We start from the raw sequence: 10,651 nt of genomic DNA, 5'->3' as shown, positions 1-10,651 counted from the left end.
CATAAGGACGGGCAGTCGACGTCGACGTCGACGTCTCTCTCGTTCGTTCGTTCGTTCGTTCGTTCGTTCGTTCGTTCGTTCGTTCGTTCGTTCGTTCGTTCGTTCGTTCGTTCGTTCGTTCGTTCGTTCGTTCGTTCGTTCGTTCGTTCGTTCGTTCGTTCGTTCGTTCGTTCGTTCGTTCGTTCGTTCGTTCGTTCGTTCGTTCGTTCGTTCGTTCGTTCGTTCGTTCTGGAGTCGGTCCCTACCCAACAGCGGGCTCACAATAAATAAATAAAATATAAATATATAAATAATATATAAATAAATATATAAATAATTTATAAATAAATATATAAATAATATATAAATAAATATATAAATAATAAATCAAATAGAATAAATATGTACTAGTAAAATAAATAGAGTAATAAATATGTACAAACATATATACATATATACAGGTGCTGTGGGGAGGGGAAGGAATCAGCGGTGTTCATTCATCCATTCAATCGTATTTATTGAGCGCTTACTGTGTGCAGAGCACTGTACTAAGCGCTTGGGAAGTCCAAGTTGGCAACATCTAGAGACGGTCCCTACCCAACAGCGGGCTCACAATAAATAAATAAATAATATATAAATAAATATATAAATAATATATAAATAAATACATAAATAAAATATAAACAAATATATAAATAATAAATCAAATAAATAGAATAAATATGTACAAGTAAAATAAATAGAGTAATAAATATGTACAAACATATATACATATATACAGGTGCTGTGGGGAGGGGAAGGAATCAGCGGTGTTCATTCATTCATTCAATCGTATTTATTGAGCGCTTACTGGGTGCAGAGCACTGGACTAAGCGCTTGGGAAGTCCAAGTTGGCAACATCGAGAGACGGTCCCTACCCAACAGCGGGCTCACAACAAATAAATAAATAAATAATGTGTAAATAAATATATAAATAATAAATCAAATAAAATAAATAGAATAAATATGTACTAGTAAAATAAATAGAGTAATAAATATGTACAAACATATATACATATATACAGGTGCTGTGGGGAGGGGAAGGAATCAGCGGTGTTCATTCATTCATTCAATCGTATTTATTGAGCGCTTACTGTGTGCAGAGCACTGTACTAAGCGCTTGGGAAGTCCAAGTTGGCAACATATAGAGACGGTCCCTACCCAACAGCGGGCTCAAAATAAATAAATAAATAAATAATATGTAAATAAATATATAAATAATAAATCAAATAAAATAAATAGAATAAATATGTACAAGTAAAATAAACAGAGTAATAAATATGTACAAATATATATACATATATACAGGTGCAGCGGGGAGGGGAAGGAGGTAAGGCGAGGGGGAGAGGAAGGAATCACGGTGTTCATTCATTCATTCAATCGTATTTATTGAGCGCCTACTGGGCGCAGAGCACTGGACTAAGCGCTTGGGAAGAACATCTAGAACAGCGGGCTCATAATAAATAAATAAATAAATAAAATATAAATAAATATATAAATAATAAATCAAATAAAATAAAGAGAATAAATATGTACAAGTAAAATAGAGTAATAAATATGTACAAACATATATACATAGATACAGGTGCTGTGGGGAGGGGAAGGAGGTAAGGCGAGGGGGAGAGGAAGGAATCAGCGGTGTTCATTCATTCATTCAATCGTATTTATTGAGCGCCTACTGGGTGCAGAGCACTGGACTAAGCGCTTGGGAAGTCCAATCACTTCGTGAGGCGCTTTCTATAATAATAATAATTATGGTACTTGTTCTTTCATTCATTGAATGAAAGCGCTTAGTCCAGTGCTCTGCACACAGTAAGCCCTCAATAAATACAATTGAATGAATGAATGAATGAACTTATGAATTAATGAATGTATTTATTGAGCGCTTACTATGTGCAGAGTACTGGACTAAGCGCGTAGAGGCGGTCCCTACCCAACAGCGGGCTCACAGTCTAGAAGGGGGAGACAGACTACAAAACATATTAACAAAATAAAATAAATAGAATAAATATGTACAAGTAAAATAAATAGAGTAATAAATATGTACAAATATATATACATAGATACAGGTGCTGTGGGGAGGGGAAGGAGGTAAGGCGGGGGGGAGAGGAAGGAATCAGCGGTGTTCATTCATTCATTCAATCGTATTTATTGAGCGCTTACGGTGTGCACAGCACTGGACTAAGCGCTTGGGAAGTACTAGTCGGCAACAGATAGAGACGGTCCCTACCCAACAACGGGCATTCATTCATTCAATCAATCAATCAATCAATCGTATTTATTGAGCGCTTACTGTGTGCACCGCACTGTACTAAGCGCTTGGGAAGTACAGTTCGGCAACAGAGACGGTCCCTACCAAACAACGGGCTCACGGTCTAGAAGGGAGAGATAGACTACATAACAAAATAAGTAGACAGGTGTCAATCAATCAATCAATCAATCAATCGTATTTATTGAGCGCTTACTGTGTGCAGAGCACTGTACTAAGCGCTTGGGAAGTGTGTCAATACCATCAAATGTCAATTCAGGACCGTGGGGCTTCGCAGCCCTACAAGCCCTAGCTATATAATCAATCAATCAATCAATCGTATTTATTGAGCGCTTACTGTGTGCAGAGCACTGGACTAAGCGCTTGGGAAGTCCAAGTTGGCAACATAGAGAGATGGTCCCTACCCAACAGTGGGCTCACAGTCTAGAAGGGGGAGACAGAGAACAAAACAAAACATATTAACACAATAAAATAAATAGAATAGACTGTGAGCCCACTGTTGGGTAGGGACTGTCTCTATATGTTGCCAACTTGTACTTCCCAAGAGCTTAGTACAGTGCTCTGCACACAGTAAGCGCTCAATAAATACGATTGATGATGATGATGTACAAGTAAAATAAATAAATAGAGTAATAAATACGTACAAACATATACACATATATACAGGTGCTGTGGGGAAGGGAAGGAGGTAAGGCGGGGGGGTGATGGAGAGGGGGAAGATATACTTACTTAACTTTTCGCTCAGGGGCTAAACGATTGACAATTGCCCCCAAGGATTTCCGGATTTGCCCAACTGAGCATAATAATAATAATAATGGTATTTTTTAAGCACTTACGATGTGCCCAGCACCGTTCTAAACACAGGGGTAGATACAAGGTAATATCAGGTTATCCCACGTGGGGCTCACAGTCTTCATCCCCATTTTACAGATGAGGGAACCGAGGCCCAGAGAACTTAAGTGACTGGCCCAAAGTCACACAACTGACAAGTGGCGGAGCCGGGATTAGAACCCACGACCTCTGACTCCCAAGCCCGGGCTCTCTCCACTAAGACACACTGCTTCTGATGATAACTGTGGTCTTCGTGAAGTGCTTTCTATAATAATAATAATGATGGTACTCGTTCTTTCATTCATTGGATTGTATTTATTGAGCGCTTATTATCATCAATTGTATTTATTGAGCGCTTACTGTGTGCAGAGCACTGTACTAAGCGCTTGGGAAATACAAATTGGCAACATACAGAGACGGTCCCTACCCAACAACAGGCTCACAGTCTCGAAAGGGGATACGGGCAACAAAACAAAACAAGTAGACAGGAGCCAGAATGGATAAATAGAACTGTAGCTATATACACATCGTTAATAAAATAAATAGAGTAATAAATGTGTACAAATATACACAAGTGCTGTGGTGAGGGGAAGGGGGTAGGGCAGAGGGAGGGAGTAAGGGGTGATGGGGAGGGGAGGAGGAGCAGAAGAAAAGAGGGGGGCTCAGTCTGGGAGGCCTCCTGGAGGAGGTGAGCTCTCAGCAGGGCTTTGAAGGGAGGAAGAGAGCTTTAGGTCAAGCACTGTTCTAAGCACTGGGGTAGATCAATCAATCAATCGATCATATTTATTGAGCGCTTACTGTGTGCAGAGCACCGTACTAAGCGCTTGGGAAGTACAAGTTGGCAACATCTAGAGCCAAGTTAATCAGGTTTAACACAGTCCTTGTCCCACACGGGGTTCACAGCCTTAATCCTTATTTTACAGATGAGGTAATTGAGGCCCAGAGAAGTTGAGTGACTGGCCCAAGGTCACACAGCAGCCATGTGGCAGAGCAGGGATTAGAATCCGGGTCCTCTGACGCCCAGGCCCGGGCTCTTTCCGCTTGGCCACCCTGCTTTCATGCTGCTTGAGAAGTCCCTCCCCCAAATCCTGTCTTTGTGACTTGTGACTTTGTGTCTTTGTGACTTGTAAGCCTGCTTATCACCACCTTGAATAAAATTCATCCCCTAAAATGAATACTGATTATTATTATTATTATTATTAATAATTGTTATTATGGTGCTTGTTAAGTGCTCGTGGCTTAGTGGAAAGAGCACGGGCTTGGGGGGGCAGCGGTCATGTGTTTTAATCCCGGCTATGCCACTGATCAGCTGTGTGACTTTGGGGAAGTCTCTTGACTTCTCTGTGCCTCAGTTACCTCATCTGTAAAATGGGGATTAAGACTGTGAGCCCCACGTGGGACAACCTGATTACTTTGTATCTACCCCAGCGCTTAGAACAGTGCTCGGCAAATAGTAAGCACTTAACAAATGCCATTATTATTATTATTATTATTATTATTATTATGTGCCAAGCACCGTTTTAAGCATTGGGGTAGATACAAGATAATCAAGTTGGACACAGTCCCCATCCCACATGGGGCGCATAGTCTTAAACCCCATTTTACAGATGTGGTAACCGAGGCATGGGGAAGTTCAGTGACTTACCCACGGTCACACAGCAGATATGTGGCAGAGTTGGGATTCATTCATTCATTCAATCGTATTTATTGAGCGCTTACTGTGTGCAGAGCACTGTACTAAGCGCTTGGGAAGTACAAATCGGTAACAGAGAAGGTCCCTACCCAACAACGGGCTCACACTCTATAAGGGGGAGACAGACAACAAAACAAAACAAGTAGATGGGCGTCAATACCATCAGACTAAATAGAATTATAGCTATATACACATCACTAATAAAATAAATAGAGTAATAAATATATACAAATAAAATAGAGCAATAAATATGTAAAAATATATACAAGTGCTGTAGGGAGGGGAAGGGAGTGGGGCAGAGGGAGGGAGGGGGCGATGGGAAGAGGAGGAGGAGGAGAGGAAAAAGGGGGGCTCTTAATCCTTATTTTACAGATGAGGTAATTGAGGCACAGAGAAGTTAAGTGACTTGCCCAAGGTCACACAGCAGCAGTGTGGCAGAGCAGGGATTAGAATCCAGCTCCTCTGACACCCAGGCCCAGGCTCTTTCCACTTGGCCACACTGCTTTCATGCTGCTTGAGAAGTCCCTCCCCCAAATCCTGTCTTTGGGACTTGTGAGCCTGCCTGTCACCATCTTGAACCCCATCCTGAAGCAGCGTGGCTCAGTGGAAAGAGCCCGGGCTATGGAGGCAAAGGTCATGGGTTCGAATCCCGCCTCCACCAATTGTCAGCTGTGTGACTTTGGGCAAGTCACTTCACTTCTCTGGGCCTCAGTTACCTCATCTGGAAAATGGGGATGAAGACTCTGAGCCCCCCCGTGGGACAACCTGATCACCTTGTAACCTCCCCAGCGCTTAGAACAGTGCTTTGCACATAGTAAGCGCTTAATAAATGCCATCATAAAAAAAACAAACAAAAAAACACTTCTCTGACAATATTAATACATGAATATAGCTATTTCACTCCTCTGTAATTGCTTTGGTATACAATTTCTTTTAGACTGTGAGCCCACTGTTGGGTAGGGACTGTCTCTATGTGTTGCCAACTTGTACTTCCCAAGCGCTTAGTACAGTGCTCTGCACATAGTAAGCGCTCAATAAATACAATTGATTGATTGATTGACTGTGTCTATGTGTTGCCAACTTGTACTTCCCAAGCGCTTAGTACAGCGTTCTGCACACAGTGAGCATTCAATAAATACGATTGATTGATTGATCCTGCATAAAATCCATCCCCTAAAATGAATACTGATTATTATTATTATTATTAATATCTAGTATCTATTAAGATCTTACTCTACACCAAAACATGGTGCTAAACTCTGGGATGGGTGCAAGATGATCAACTCAGAACCAGGCCTTTCCCCACGCGGAGTTCACAGTCTAAGCCATAAAATGTTGGCACCCGTGCTCATATCCTGCTGTGTTTTCCACAACACCAAATCTGCCCCACCCTGTCCTATTTCCTAAGGGCATTTGGTTTCTTTCCTGTGTGCTCCCATATACACATACACACACACCCCTCCCTGCAAAAAAAAAAAAAAAGTTTCCATGCACTAATTAGAGATATTCAGTGCCAAGCACCTAGTTCGGTGTTTTGTACCCATTGCTGCTTACCTAAAATGTTTTCCGAGGGTGGTACCTAAAAGCAGGAGCCTGGAAACCTGGTGTTTTGGGCAGGAGAAAGAGAGAGTTTCAAGGCCCACAGATGCCATCGTTAGTAGATCCCTCCACTAATTTCCAGCTGTCGATCCAAAGCCATTGGGCTTAGAACAGCGCTTTGCACATAGTAAGCGCTTAATAAATGCCATTATTATTATTATTATTATTATTATTATTATTATTGGGGTTGCTTTTGTTCCTAGAGTCTCTGACAAGACTTGAGAGAAAGGTTAAATAAACCTAAAATTGGGTCTTCGACGACGGCCTGTCGCAGCCAAGTCCCTTCCAGTCTGCTCTTACCTCCCCAAAGCCCCACTTCCCCTTACCCTCATAAACACACTCTCACAAAACACACACACACACCTGTCTATCACCTTCTTGAACCCCATTCTACATAAAATCGATCCCCCAAAATGAATCCTAATTAATGATAATTACAGTGCTTGTTAAGTGCTTACTATGTTCCAAGCACTGGGGTAGATACAAGATAAGCAGGTTGGACACAGTCCCCATTCATTCCATTCATTCAATCATATTTAATGAGTGCTTACTATGGTGCAAAGCACTGTAATAATAATAATAACAATAATAATAACTAATAATGGTATTTGTTAAGCACTTACTATGTGCAAAGCACTGTTCTAAGCGCTGGGGAGGTTACAAGGTCATCAGGTTGTCCCATGGGGGGGGCTCACAGTCTTAATCCCCATTTTACAGATGAGGTAACTGAGGCACAGAGAAGCAAAGCGACTTGCCCAAAGTCACACAGCTGACAGTTGGTGGAGCCGGGATTTGAACCCATGACCTCTGACTCCAAAGCCCGGGTTCTTTCCACTGAGCCACGCTGCCTGGGAGAGTACAATATAACAACAAACGTTTTCCCTGCCCACAAAGAGCTCAGTCTAGAGAGGGAGACAGACATTAATATCAATAAATAAACTACAGATATAATAATAATAATAACAATAATAATTATAATAATGGCATTTGTTAAGCGCTTACTACGTGCAAAGCACTGTTCTAAGCGCTATACATACGTGCCTTGGGGAAGGGAGAGAGGATCAATCAATCAATCGTATTTATTGAGCGCTTACTGTGTGCAGAGCACTGGACTAAGCACTTGGGAAGTACAAGTTGGCAACATATAAAGACAGTCCCTACCCAACAGTGGGCTCACAGTCTAAAAGGGGGAGACAGAGAACAAAACCAAACATACTAACAAAATAAAATAAATAGAATAGATATGTACAAGTAAAATAAATAAATAGAGTAATAAATATGTACAAACATATATACATATATACAGGTGCTGTGGGGAAGGGAAGGAGGTAAGATGAGGGGGATGGAGAGGGGGACGAGGGGGAGAGGAAGGAAGGATGAATGAAGGAGCAAGTATGAGAGCGGTGCAGAAGGGAGTGGGAAAAGAGCAGAGGAGGGCTCAGTCAGGGAAGGCTTCCTGGAGGAGATGTGGCTTTAAAGGAGGGGAGAGCGATTCCCTGTCTGATAATTGGGGCTCACAGTCTGAAACCCCATTTTACGGTTAAGGGAACTGCAGGCACAAGACAAACAGGTTCCAACAGTTCAAGTAGGAGGAAGGGAGGGGTTGAATTCCCATTTTGCAGATGAGGGAACTGAGGCCCAGAGAAGTGGCTTGCCCAAGGTCACGCAGAGGTATTGACACCTGTCTATGTGTTTTGTTTTGTTGTCTGTCTCCCCCTTCTAGACTGTGAGCCCGTTGTTGGGTAGTGGCCGTCTCTTTCTGTTGCCCAATTGTACTTTCCAAGCGCTCAGTCCAGTGCTCTGCACACAGTAAGCGCTCAATAAATACGATTGAATGAATGGATTTGCCCCTCTCTATTTATTGGTATGTTAACATTTATTCATTCAGCCGTATTTATTGAGCGCTTACTGTGTGCAGAGCACTGGACTGAGCGCTTGGAAGGTACAATTCAGCAGTAAAGGGGGCCAATCCCTGCTTCCAGTGGGCACCCTCGCCCCTTGGCTTCAGCCTGCTTCATTCATTCATTCAATCGTATTTATTGAGCGCACACTGTGTGCAGAGCACTGTACTGAGCGCTTGGGGAGTACAAGTTGGCAACATCTAGAGACGGTCCCTACCCAACAGCGGGCTCACAGTCTAGAGAAGCAGCGTGGCTCAGCGGAAAGAGCCAGGGCTTTGGAGTCAGAGGTCACGGGTTCAAACCCCGGCTCCGCCAATTGTCAGCTGGGTGACTTTGGGCAAGTCACTTCTCTGGGCCTCAGTTCCCTCATCTGTAAAATGGGGAATAAGACTGGGAGCCCCCCCCCGTGGGACAACCTGATCTCCTCGTAACCTCCCCAGCGCTTAGAACAGTGCTTTGCACATAGTAAGCGCTTAATAAATGCCATCATTATTATTATTAGAAGGGGGATCATCATCATTATTATTAGAAGGGGGAGCTAGACAACAAAACAAAACATATTAACAAAATAAAATAAATAGGATAGTGAATATGTCCAAGTAAAATAAACAGAGCAATAAATCTGTCCAAACATATCTACAGGTGCTGTGGGGAGGGGAAGGAGGGGAGTGGGCTGGGCCGGGAGGACTCCTGGGTCCTGGGCATGGCTCTCCCGCCCTCTGCCCAACAAGTAGCCACGTGGAGCGGCCACGTGGAGCTGCCCTGGGGTGGGGACGGCCTCTAGGTCCGGGAGCCGCAGGCCAGGCCAGAGTGGGCAGGCCAGGCCAGGGCAGGGCACCCGGCTTAAAGGGAAGGACCACAGAGAACGTCTGACGGTGCCCAGCCTGTGCCTCAGTGTCAGGAGCCCTGGATCTGCCCTGCGCCCAGCGTTTAAGTCAGTATGTGCTGCTCTGGGTCTCGGTCTGTGCCTGCGAAGTCCTCCGTGCTGGCTTATATTTCTTTCTCTCTTTCTCACAAAAATCCTCAGTGCTGCCTCTGCCTCTTTCCGTGGCATCCGTATGTGCCGGTCTGTGGCTCAGCCTGGGCCTGTGAATTCCTCTGTGTTGCGCTGCATTTCTTTCTCCCTCTTTCTCAAACACACATCCTCAGTGGGGCCTCTGCCTCATTCTGTGGCATCCTTATTTTACTTGTACATATCTATTCTATTTATTTTATTTTGTATGTTTGGTTTTGTTCTCTGTCTCCCCCTTTTAGACTGTGAGCCCACTGTTGGGTAGGGACCGTCTCTGTATGTTGCCAATTTGTACTTCCCAAGCGCTTAGTACAGTGCTCTGCACACAGTAAGCGGTCAATAAATAGGATTGATGATGATGATCCTTATGTGCTGGTCTGGGTCTCGGTCTGTGCCTGTGAATCCTCTGTGATGGGCTATATTTCTTTCTCTCTCTCCCTCTTTCTCTCTCTCTCTCACACACACATCCTCAGTGCTGCCTCTGCCTCATTCTGTGGCATCTTTTAGACTGTGAGCCCACTGTTGGGTAGGGACTGTCTCTATATGTTGCCAACTTGGACTTCCCAAGCGCTTGGTACAGTGCTCTGCACACAGTAAGCGCTCAATAAATACGATTGACGATGATGATGCTGTGCTGGTCTGGTCTGGTCTGGGTCTCGGTCTGTGCCTTTCAATTCTCCGTGATGGGCTATATTTCTTTCTCTCTCTCCATCTCTCACACACATCCTGTATAAAAAAATATATATATTATATATATATATGTGTGTGTTTGTATATACTTATTACTCTATTTTACTTGTACATATCTATTCTATTTATTTTATTTTGTTAGTATGTTTGGTTTTGTTCTCTGTCTCCCCCTTTTAGACTGTGAGCCCACTGTTGGGTAGGGACTGTCTCTACATGTTGCCAATTTGTACTTCCCAAGTGCTCAGTCCAGTGCTCTGCACACAGTAAGCGCTCAATAAATACGATTGATTGATTGATTGATTGATTGATCCTCAGTGCTGCCTCTGTCTCATTCTGCGGCATCCTCATGTGCTGGTCTGGGCCTCGGTCTGTGCCTGCGAATTCTGTGCTGGGCTATGTTTCTCTCTCTCACAGACACATAGCCATAAGAGAAGCAGTGTGGCTCAGTGGAAAGAGCCCGGGCTTGGGAGTCAGAGGTCATGGGTTCCAATCCCGGCTCCGCCACTTGCCAGCTGTGTGACTTTGGGCAAGTCACAACTCCTCTGGGCCTCAGTTACCTCATCTGGAAAATGGGGATTAAGTCCGTGAGCCCCGTGTGGGACAACCCGATTACATTGTATCTCTCCCAGTGCTTAGAA

The sequence above is a fragment of the Tachyglossus aculeatus genome, chromosome 9 (assembly GCF_015852505.1).
Source record: "Tachyglossus aculeatus isolate mTacAcu1 chromosome 9, mTacAcu1.pri, whole genome shotgun sequence".
Taxonomy (NCBI): Eukaryota; Metazoa; Chordata; class Mammalia; order Monotremata; family Tachyglossidae; genus Tachyglossus; species Tachyglossus aculeatus.
The sequence above is the reverse complement of the archived record's forward strand: the minus strand, read 5'-3'. Positions refer to the sequence as shown.